The sequence below is a fragment of the Megalobrama amblycephala genome, linkage group LG19, assembly GCF_018812025.1.
Source record: "Megalobrama amblycephala isolate DHTTF-2021 linkage group LG19, ASM1881202v1, whole genome shotgun sequence".
Classification (NCBI taxonomy): Eukaryota; Metazoa; Chordata; class Actinopteri; order Cypriniformes; family Xenocyprididae; genus Megalobrama; species Megalobrama amblycephala.
This window is the reverse complement of record NC_063062.1, coordinates 15,292,696-15,305,120: the sequence shown is the minus strand read 5'-3', so window position 1 is coordinate 15,305,120 and position 12,425 is coordinate 15,292,696. Positions and strand designations below refer to the sequence as shown.

The 12,425-nt window shown below is 37.6% G+C and overlaps 1 protein-coding gene across 4 annotated transcripts in view; it reads left to right on the top strand.

Annotated features, from left to right (window-relative positions):
• The window catches only part of nr2f2 (nuclear receptor subfamily 2, group F, member 2), a 346,178-nt gene that overhangs the window by 57,710 nt on the left and 276,043 nt on the right, over positions 1 to 12,425 (top strand). Inside the window, exon 3 of one of the 4 annotated variants that reach the window (XM_048169142.1) lies at positions 12,279 to 12,409. The exons of the other annotated variants lie outside the window; for them this stretch is intronic. The gene's annotated coding sequence lies outside the window, so the exon portion shown is untranslated. The remainder of the gene's footprint in view (positions 1 to 12,278; positions 12,410 to 12,425) is intronic. 4 annotated transcript variants of the gene reach the window in all.

Here is a 12,425-nt window from a genome sequence, read left to right as displayed (position 1 = left end):
TGGGAGTAACCTTTTTTGCTCTGACCTAATCTGTTTGAAGGTCTTTGTCTTGGTGAGGAAAAAAGTGAGGAAGAAAGATATCATCCCTTCAGCCCCTCAGTGATTCATCATGAAGGAAAGCTTTAAGCTTGAATTAAATATGACTTTGTGACACAGTGAAGTTTAAGGGAGGCAGGCATCCACTGAGAGAAATGGGTTTTTCTTATTGTCTGCTGACCTGGGCTCATGACTGATGAGGGCTCAGTTATCCCACTGAATTTTGTGTTCTATTCCCAGAAAGTAGCGAAGATCACACTCCACTTTCCCCATGGATGAATGATAGGCTGTGTGTACAGCTCAAATGCACTGTATAAAACACAGTTTATTGTCATTAAACTCATTTTGTCTCGGAAACTGACCAAATTGTAACACAAAGCAGTTTAATTGCTTTCTGAGGCTCATATCTGTTTAAAACCACAATAGGTTCTAAAATGATCATGTCAGCATCATAATGTGTTTATGAACTAATGCATTTTAAATAAATAATTAATTGAACGAATAAATAGAAATAAAAACTGCAATGCTAACAATATGGAAATATGAGGAGTAGCCTACATGCTGCTAATTAGTATGAATCTCCACAATGCTGAAAGGAATGAGCTGTACAGTCCCTCGAGTTTTCTTATTGATTACACAGGATGCAAATGTAATTTCTTCCTTTAATGACTCTGTCCAAAAGCAAAATTTCTCTGTTTAGGACAAAACCAAGTGCACAAAGCAAGTCCTAAGGGATGAATGCAAATACAAGCATAACATTACTGTAATAAAGCATAGAGTTCTTGCTAATAGTACATCTTAATGATTGAAATCTACCTCATCAGATAAGCCAGTTCACACATTACCTAATCAGAGCACTAAATGAAGACGTTGTTAATGTAGTGCTGTATGAAAAGTGCACAAGTTCTTTCTGTTTTCCCCTAGTTGCTTTAGTAATTAATCTAAATAAATGGAATTATATTACCTTCTAATAAACAAAGTTTTGCGGTGTTTGGACTAATAGTTTGCAAAACTTCTAATGAACTAATATCAGAAGTGTTTTGTGAAAGTCCTTTAGTTAGTCTCCTTAGGCTCTGTTTACACCTGATATTAAGAAGCATTTTTGATTATCCGGACAAGTGGATGGCGCTTAATACAGGTGTAAACGGGGTCTCGACCAGTCCAGAGGTAGTCGCAAACGCATTAAACTGAATTGCTTTCATGTGGTCGAATGTGTTCAAACAGCTGCAGAAGACCTACTCTCCACATACTGACCTAATGCGTAAACATTATGGATAGTGCGCTAGCCAGACGGCATGTAAACTTTGTCGGCTGAAGACCTAAGTTTGGTTTGAAGATAAAAAATGTACCAAGCACAATGTTTTCTCACCTTTCCTGATTTCTAATGCTCACTCACAGCACTCTGCGTGGTGTTGCGGCTATCAGAGCAGAAACGAAAGCTGCTGCTCGCCGTATGTTTTTTCCGCAGTCTCCTTTCGCATTCATATGTAAATTGTGTGAGCTTATTTAGTCTATTAGATCGAAAGATCAGAAAAAGTCCATATATTTACCTGCACATAAACCCTCTCCTCAAAAATCAGGACAAGGACAGAAAATGGACAAAGAGACGGATAAAAACACCAGGTGTAAATGGGAATGCGTCTCTCTTGTGTACTTGTGATCCGAACGAACAAAACGCATCTTAATACCAGGTGTAAACAGTAAGTGAAGCACATACATGGTTTTGGGATTTCGTTCAGCAAAACCATTTTGGCTGCTCAAAGAACAATATTGCTTTCGAAACTATAGATTATGGTCTTATATGGTGAAATATTTCATCATCTTAAAAACGCTGAATAGGCTCTACCTATGTTTGCTCTGTGAAATGTATATTTGTTTTTTTTTTTTTCTACACTAAAAACAATTTTCACTCAGAAATCGCTAGTACATTTCACAAATAATTGCAAAGAACTGGCAAATAACATACTGAATTAAACAAATTTTGAAGTAGAAAGACTAGCTTTTATGTTGCCTCCACTAATGCACACTTATATTATATATTTAAAAACGCTAATCATTTACTAATACTGTTAAACTTAAGATAGTTTCAGCATAAATATCTATTTTTCATACTGTACATTAATGCTGTAATGCCTAAATTTCCTTAAAGCATTTAAAACTATTGATATTAGTTTTTATTGTTATTATGTTTTAATAACAATTGGTATTATTGTTTTTATTTTTTATATAATTATTTAGACAAAATAGTATAGAAGTTTAATATCAGTCATTTATTGGTTAACATGAAAATAATATCTGTCAGTTAAAGAGTAGTACTTTTTGATTCTAGTTAGGAAATCTGTGTGTGTTGCACAGTCTAACAGCGTCTCTGTTGCTTGTGTTTTTAATTGCTGGACTCAGAATGTCAAAGTCTTGATCCCTTAGCGCAACAGCCTCTTTATCATTCATTAACCTCTATCTGTAGTGTTTTCTCCTCTCTCTCGTCCCATCATATCCCCATACAGTTGAGGCCATGAAAAACGTCCCCTAACCAACCCAAGCTCTGTCACACTAATGTATTGCAAGTTTGGTGCCCAACTAAAGGTGACATCATATTTTTTTCCTCTCTTTCTCTCTCTCGCCAACCTTCCATCTAATTGCCCTGTGCCAATAAGAATTAATTAGTCTGCTTATTTTTCTTGGGTTTTGGAGAGCTTCCCCATCTGGCGGGAAGGCGGTCCTCTGTGAGTCTGATTAATGGCGCTGAAAGACAGTTGCTGGAGTGCCTCCGCTCGAGCTGACGGCTTGTGTTCTGGTCCGGGTCAGAACCCACAGCAAGCTGCGCGGTGCCACCCCATTATACCGCCACAAATTTCCCAGACTCAACCTAGATTGAGTCTAAAGACCTCTTCCAAAAACAGTAACGTTGACAACAAAGGAAGTGATGACCGGGACAATTACACACCTGCTAATTCTTTCAAGGGCTATCAATCACCTGATTGGATGGTCAAGGATTTCACCTCAATCTGACATTGATATAAACAAAGTCAAAAGCAAACAAAATCGCTGAATGATAAGTTGACAGTGTGCGATAGGACAGCCGTCAATGTGTGGAAAAAAACTGAGATTAAAAATACACAGTAGACGTCAACCGGGCCTCAAGATCACTTAACATTACACAGCCAACCTCAATTACAAAGTGAAGATCTGCGTGGTGACAACTGACACAAAGACAGGCTCAGTTTCTCTGTTCAGGTAGATGACAAATCAAATAAATATACAGTGGGCTCCAAAAGTCTGAGACATATTTGCATTTTTCTAATAGATTTTTTTTGAAGATTTTTTTTTCATTATAAGTTATATTATCAGCAAAACAATTTGAGTAAAATGTTTAATTGAAAAGTTTATGTGAATTTTTGGTACATTGCCCTTTTGCTTTAATGAGAGCAGCACTCAAGCTGGCATGGATTAATAGGGCACAATTTAAGATTTTTATTTATTTTGTATACACTACCTTTCAAATGTTGGGGTCTGTAAGATACATTTTTATTTTAAGAGCAAGGACCTATTAAAGGATTAGTTCACTTCAGAATTAAAATTTCCTGATAATTTACTCACCCCCATGTCATCCAAGATGAAATCTTTCTTCAGTCGAAAAGAAATTAAGGTTTTTGAGATAAACATTCCAGGATTTTTCTTCAGATAGTGGACTTCACTGGGGTACAACAGGTTGAAGGTCTAAATTGCAGTTTCATAGCAGCTTCAAAGGGCTGAACATGATCCCAGATGAGAAATAAGGGTCTTATCTAGCAAAACGATCGGTTATTTAAATTAAAAAAAAATAAAAATGTATATACTTTTTAAACACAAATGCTCATCTTGGACTGCTCTGCACCACACATTATGTAATCACGTTGGAAAGGTCACGCGTGACGTAGGTGGAAGTACCGATCCAGTGTGTCTAAGTGAATGTGCAAAGACTAAGTCAAATGGCCTTAACAAAAAAAGGTAAAACAACAATGTTGGACGATTTTGAAGTTGGAGGAGAAAATGAGATGGACTTTTTCACCCTACCGCTGTACTTATGCCTATGTGACATGTGACCTTTCCAATGTGATTTCGTAATGCATGACACATCACAGAGCAGTGCAAGACGAGCATTTGTGGTTAAAAAGTATATAAATTAGAATTTTTATTTATTTATTTTTTTAAGAAAATGGCTGATCGTTTCGCTAGACAAGACCCTTATTTCTCGGCTGAGATCAAGTAGAGCCCTTTGAAGCTGCACTGAAACCCACCCACCCAAGTCCACTATACGGAGAAAAATCCTTGAATGTTTTCCTCAAAAACCTTCATTTCTTTTCGACTGAAGAATGAAAGACATAAACATCTTGGATGACATGGGGGTGAGTAAGGCTACATCCACACAAAGTCTTTTTTTTCCCTCATCTCAAAAAATATCCACATACACACGAAACCACTGAAACCAACTCAAAACGATGTAGTATACATGCCAGATCAGTATGTGGCGCTGTAATTCTGCCACAGGGATACACTAAAAATGGAGAATAAGACTTGGAGCATGCGCATAAACCTTGCACGCTGTATACAAACCTTAGTAAAGCTTAGAAATAATGCTTTATTTTGGCTCAGTAGCTTCTGCAGCATGAACACAATCATCTAGTTCGCTATTGTTGTTTTTGTTGCTGTTTTGTCCTGTTAGCGTAATTCTGAAGTGAACTAATGCTTTAAATTAATCAAAAGTGACAGTAAATACATTTATTATTTCTATTTCAAATGCTGTTCTTTTCAACTTTCTATTCATCAGAGAATGCTGAAAAAAGGTATCATGGTCTACACGAAAATATTAAGCAGCACAACTAGTTTCAACATAAAAAAAAATCTTACTATCCCCAAACTTATGTTTATTCATTTTAAATAGCTTTATACATTTCCCTCCCTCAAATAGATTTGCTTATGTGAACAGTTCTCGCATTGCACTCAAGAAAATGTGCCACCGGCAGATGACCGACCTCTTTCACCTGTCTGCACGTTGAGACGCATTCACTATGAGGTAATGCAACGCCCTCCGGTCAGTGGCTGATCCTGGGCCTGTGGAGCTCTTTCTCCAGCTCTGATAACTTTAAGCTTCCAGCCAAGGAGAAGAAGAGGGCTGATAGATCTCCCAGGCCACTGGAGCTTGGACTCATTTGTCAGCCACATGTCAAAGGGAAGATGACATTTACAGCCCTGTGAAGTGACTGCCTCCAGCTCGCCGGGCAGCCCTGAAGTAATAAATGTTTACCTTAAAGGAAGAGTGCTGCCAAACCGACCTCTCTCCAACGACAGAAAGAGGGCCTTTCTGCTCTTGGGGTCCTTATTTCCACCACCCCTCACTCACGCTGTCAAAAAGAAACAGATTAATGACACAATTTGTCCGACAAATCATATTAGTGGAAGCAGACACAACGTGAAAAACTTTTGCGGTACCTTTTCAAGGAGCGATATCAGTTCAAATAAAATGTATTCCTGTCTGACATTTATAAAGGTGGGTGGTGAGAGGGAGAGGAATATAATGATCCTCAGAGACGGGGAGATGACCAGCTTTGAACAACGATGAAAAAAAAAAAACGTACTGGAGAAAAAGGCGAGTCTTTTCATAGTAGCCTCCACAAAAAAAAATACTTTGGCTGTTTACAGTGAGCTGATATACACAGATTGCACTCAAAAACTCTTATTGGACACATGCAGAATACTGTAGACCATATCCAATCAGCAAATCTTTTATAGCGGGAAACAAGCACCTCACATCATCAGAAATGGAGCTCAACCGTTGTTGCCTCTTATTTCAGTCTGCAACTGAATGAATAGACAGAAGATACAATGTTTTTTTTTTCTCCTTGGAAACCACAGACATTTGTCTCCTGTTTAAGTGCCTCTGTTCGTATGATGGCTATTTATATGATTGTATTTTGTTCATATTCATCCTCATAAAAAGCCTGCATGATTCACCACAAGGAGTGAAGTCCTTGAAGAATCCCTCCTGACAAATCTTTGAACGCTCAAATAACCTTAATATTTAAAGGGATAAAAAGAAGTGTCCGTTGAGATGCTTTAAAAAGGACTTTGAGTATGAGAATGGGGGGTCCTCAGAGGCCACTTTTCACGGACAGTACGGCAATCCGATTAGATTGGAATAGAGCCATACAGGACAGGCTGTGGAGGTGATTCAGTAGCTCCAGGGGGAGTATGTGTAGTCTCTTCTAATCATTGGTCTCGCACTCCACAGAAGACATGGAGATGTCGAACTAAAAAACTCTGTGTGGAAGGTGTGTAGATCTGTCACGGACATAACACCCTATAATCCAGCCCTCACGGTGAGAGAGGCACATGTGAGTTGAAGCAGAAATGGAAAAATGAGAATCATCCCTTCTTTTTCTGGGTTTGATTGACAGTTTTATTTATAATAATAATTGTACATTTTATTTAAAAAAATATAAAACATTTTAATTTAATGTAATCAATTATTTTAAAAATAATACAAAGATAAATTTACACAATTAGTCATTTACCCTGACACTTATGTAAAATGCATAAGGGATTTTTCCCTTAATACAGAAATTATAGAAGTAAGTAAAGCCACTTTTTTGTGGTGTCTTTGAATTATTGCATGTTTATCATGCAATAAAAATAAAGTGATTTTTTTTTTCAAATATAATAATAGTAGTACTAGCATTGTTGCTATATAGTGCTATTATTATTATTATTATTATTATTATATGCACTGTCTATTTGCATTTCTTTGGGTTCTCAATCTTTAATTCATACCTACAAACATATATGAATGTATTTCTGAAGTGAGATAACTGTCTCGAGAAAAGTTTTGATGGCAATTTCTTTTATCTTTCCTCTTTATGATGACTAATAAAGTAGTGTACAGAGGTAACCGCTGTATTTCTGCTTTTTCATAAGTGCCACTTACTGTCAGAGAGTTAGTTTCATTTTTCGTTTAGCCTGTCTGCCGTTTTTGTTCAGAGAAATTATATATAACATGCATAATTTATTAGGTTAAAATGTAAGATTTATCATTTTTTTATCATTTATCATTTATGTATTTATTATTTGAACTGTAAAATTTGAATTAAATGAAACTATAGTTTTTATAGTCATTTTCACATTTTAGGATGCTATCACAAACATTGGTGTTGTTTTAAAACAACTTTCTATTTTAATATCAGAAATTTCTGGAACATTTTCAACTACTGATTCCAAGAAATTTTTAGAAGAAAATCCATAATTAAAAAAAATGTAATAAATAAATACATGTAGTAGTATAATAATAATAATAATAATAATAATAATAATAATATAACATTGTTTTAGTTTGGATTACATTCCATCTTCCTTATGTATTTTTCTCTGTGTGGTGATAATGTGTGACAATGTGCTTCCCCTCACAAAACCCAGCAAGCAAAGCTCATTAAAAGCTTATGGAGGATGCCATCCAAAAATCAATGCTTCAACAGTATGTGTGGGCAAAATGACAGAGGAGCTAAACTGTGAGGTTACAATGACCCCTGCGTGGACTATGGAGGGGGGTGTTGCTTTGACATGGGCCTACAGTAGAAAGACAATTGAGATAGCTGGAGCGCAAGAATAAAGAAGCGCATGGAAAGATAGAGAAAGAGCTTGTGAAGGTCACAGAAAGGTAGAGAGAGACACAGAACACACAGATCGGAGAGAAACAGAGAGAGAGAGAGAGAGAACTGGGCCGCCCAGTGGCGGCATGTCAGAGGTGGGAGCAGTACTGTTATCTGCTGATCCCAGAACTTCCCGGAGGAGTGGTGGAGTCCACCCGTCTCACGTAGTGCAGTGTGCATAGGGACAACTCTGCCGGCTGACAGGAAAGCTCGATTAGCGTGCCACAAAGAGGCCGCCGCACAGGAACACTTCCCTCGGCCAGAGGGGGTGCGTCCGCAGCGCACACACTCCAGGCCTCTTTCCTGCGGGGGTGACAAATCACACACGGCAGTTCACCAAAGAGACAACGCCAGGGGCACATAAAAAGAGGTGTGAGAGGTCACACACGCAAACATGTACAGTTGTAATGAAATGCAACAGGTTAAAGAGTAGCTTTTGAATACAACAAGGAAAACTGTATTCGATACAACCATTAATTTCACTTTAAAATGAACAACACTAGTCTGGCAACCTTTAATTGCAAAACCATAAGTGCCAAAAACACCCAATGCATTGACACCAAATGCCTTTGAGGGTATAGCTGCAGTCACTTTTACCATTGCTCGACAAAATTTCGCAGGCAATATCTAGTCATTCCAATTAAAGTCCTTGTTAACGGGAATTGTGTGAGCTTTGTCGTCTTACATCTCTATGCTACTGTTAATGGAGCTTTTTCCCTGAAAATGTTGTAATGTTACTGCACCTTTTAATAAACCTTGGTGTCCCCCTTCCTTGGAGTCTGCACACACAAAGATTGTTATCCTGAATCAACTAGTTCGGCTTTACCAACCTTTTTTTTATAATTTATCCATAGTGTCACATACTTCACCTCTAGGAGAGTCTATTGGCAATGCTCCAGAGAGTGAATTGAATATGTTTGGGCTAGCCTCGGTCCTGCGCGTGCTGCCTAGGATCACACAATGGATCCCGGCTGGGGAAGTGGGCCTGGGCCAGATGGGGAGAGAAAGATAGCAGAGGCGGGATGGGAGTTGGAGACCCGGTAAGCGGGGATCTGGCAGCCCGTTAGGGGACTCTGTCCTGGAAGCCCATTGTTCGGGAAAGGAAAAACACAACAACAACAACAATATAAAAAGCAGTGACACTTCCCGAAATCTTTTTATATGATCACGCGAAGAACAATCGGCCAGGCGGAGCGCGTTGTTGCGGGGATATTGGAGGAAGCCTCCCCTCTGAGGCACTAAATGATCTTTTCACACCTCTTTCGAAAAATCGTGCAGGAAGAGGGGTGAAAACAATGCGATTTGCTGACTAAGAGCAAGTGTGTTCTGCTCATTTGTGAGATTACAATGGCCTTTGGCCTAGTACAGACACGAACAATATTAAAGTGACAAATGGGGAATCCCAGATTAATGGAATGCAGTCATACCGAAACAAATATTATGCATCAAACATTCTACGCCATTTAAACATACATCCTTAAAAGGCATAGTCTTCGGTTTGTTTGGATGTTAGCTATCACATCAGAAGACACTTGATCGTCCACATCCTCTGTTACAAATTTGTGGCGAGGAGATATTTAAGACCTCGAGACCACACAAGTTGCATAAAATACTATAGTTTCTCAGATAGGTCTTGAAATAAGATCATCCTCTTTAGATGACAGAGATTAGGATGTGCGTGCTTGTGTGTGTGATGGAGAGAGAGGGTCTTTGTCTCTCTGTCTCTCCCTTGCTCGTTCTCTTTCTTCTAACTGAGAATGCTTATCCTGCTCGGTTGTAGATTTCAGTAACCCCGAGGTCGAGCGCTTGGTATACCTCCAAATCATGCTGTTAGCTGGAGTGTAAAATCCTCTCAGGGGAGGGATGCATGAGGAGATAAGTGTCCTGTGGTGTGATGCAGTAATATTTGGCCTCAGAGCTCTAGATGAGACTTGGACATTTCCATCGTGCACCTCTCACGACACTCGGTTCCTCTCTCTGGTCCAGATGTGAAACCATGGGTTGATTTAAAGAGACTATCTGAACTAGACGCCAAGGGAAAACACAGTATTTATGAAGGATCTCTTCACTAGCATTGGCCTGATGTGATCGCTTGTGCTAATGCATCGCCAGATGGAATGGGGTTAAATGGGCTCAAAGTGTGGCACTGTGGCAAAAAGGAAAGCATCTGTGAGAAAGATAAGAAGGGTTAGTGAGGTGAAATTCAGCAAAATGATACAGCAGAATTAGAATCTGAATCTGCAAAATTTTAGACAATTTTGCTAATTACGTAATCCGTACAACATTTTCAATATTCATAATATTAAGGAATCAGCGTATAATATAATAATAAACTTTATTTGTATAGCAGTAAAGCTACATAGCACAAAGTGCTTTACAGAAAGTAAAAAACAAAAACAAACAAAAAAAAATCTAGAGCTTTACTTTAAATATTAGGCAGACATAATAAAACAAACACAAGATACTACACTACACAAAATACTAAAATGCTGGGTTAAAAACAACCCAATTTGGGTTGAAAATGGACAAACCCAACGTTTGGGTTGTTTTAACCCAGCGGTTGGGTTAAATGTTCGCCCAGCCTGCTGGGTAGTTTAAAAAACTACTGTATTGCTTGTTTAAAATGAACCTAAAGTATGTTAGAAATTAACAGTTTATTAATATGTTTAATAAATTAACATTTATTCGTAAGTTTAATGAATAATAATTAAACAATGCTTATTAATAAATGTTCGCCTTTTGATTATTGTTGCCTTTTGTAATTATGTGTCTGATTTTTAATTTCCAACCTATTTTGGTTTCATTTTAAGCCAGACATATAGTAATTTTTAACAATAGTTTGGTTAAATAAAACTGCCCAGCAGGTTGGGCAAACATTTAACCCTTTGAAGAGACGGCGCCAACTCCCGCGAGGTCTTCGGATGACGCAATATCTGGATCAACATGCACATTCCCAAATTTCTATATATCCTAATTATTGTTAATATGTAATTCATTATTTCCAGGAGCTCATTGCTTCTATCTTCAATTAAACTGCTAACAGTGATTGTAAATTAAATTGCCTAAATTATTACATTATTAGCTAACTGCATTCTCTAAATTGTAATGTTGACATGCATTCTCTGTAAAGCTGCGTTGAAATGATATGCATCGTGAAAAGCGCTATGCAAATAAATGTGAATTGAATTGAATCGAACTGCTAGGTCAAAACCCAGCATTTTTTAGAGTGTACATAAAACAAAATATCCCCAAAACACAAAAAGACTTCACAAAGTAATACAAGGAAGACTATACAAATAAGTTACTTAGTGACTAATAAAGTGAGTTAAGTGAGAATATAAAAACAGGCACAGATTCTGTGGATCTAATATCCATTGGCAGGCTATTCCATAGCATTGGAGCCTTCACTGCAAAAGCTCTGTCTTTTTTCATTCTATGTCTGGATCAGCTAACAATCCATAACAAGAACATCTGAGACATCTGTTTAATAAGGTCTTATACTACAGGGCTGTTGAATGCTTGAATCTGATTGGTTGACGGACTCTAAGGTGTGCAGTTATTTTCAGAGAAACATACAGCTGAAGTAGTGTACAAGAAATTAAGCCAACACATAAGAGGGTTTTATGGACAAAAACCTGACAAATGTCTTCAAATACAACACCTGAGCAATGTCTTGAGGTGTGGTAACCATAGTATAAGCAAAATAATTGACTCCGGTCTGTTGAATTATTAGAAAATAATGCACACCGCTTTGCGTTGAGGCCGTATTACCACCTCAGGTGTGCATTATTTTTTTAATAATTCAACGGCCTGTTGTTAATTATTCCTTACTTAAAAGTTCTGCTTGCCATAATCAACCGTAAAATCAACCCTAAAATGAATTAGTAACTAATGTAATGAATTAGAATGATTATTAGAATGATTTCTGAAGTATCTTGTGACATTGAAGACTGTAGTAATGGCTGAAAATTCATCTTTGCCAGCAGAAGAATAAATCACATTTTAAAATATATTAAAATAAAAAACAGCTATTTTATATTGTAATAATATTTCACAATATTACAGTTTATTTTTACGGTATTTTTGATAAAAAAAAAAAGTCAGCTTTGGTTAACATAGGAGACTTCTTTCAAAAACATAAAAATATGTAGTATAATGCTTGAATAATACATAAGTAGCACAGCAACTGGTTGTAGCACTTTCATTTCAATTTAATTATTTAGCAAGAAAAAGATGTTCTGTTGCTGCCTGGGCATGACCCTGAGTGTCCCTTCTATCGCAACTCATTTAACTAAACAAAATCAGTCAGACAAGAGCTGGCAAGTATTTTTAGCCTGTTTGCATGTTCTCTTAAATCTTCTGTTGAAGTGTGCGGACCCTTATCCTCCTGTGCCCTTGTTGATGGCATCTTTATGAAAGGTATAATAAACGAATATGCATCTGAGACTTGTAATATTTGACATGCTTTTGTTTGTGCGAATGCATTTAGTTTTTTCCCCTGGAGTGCACTGAAAAATGCTTTGACACATTCTGGCAGGTCACTGTGATCTCTCTTTTTACCAGGCGAAACATGACGTAATGGCTTGGCAGCACACTCTAATCCCTCTATTGGAGATCAGTTGGATTTCTCCCAGTCGGAAAGCACTATGTATGAAAGCTAGCAAGAGCCAAGCACAAAGCATGCGGCCCAGCAGGTGAGGTGAGAAAGGT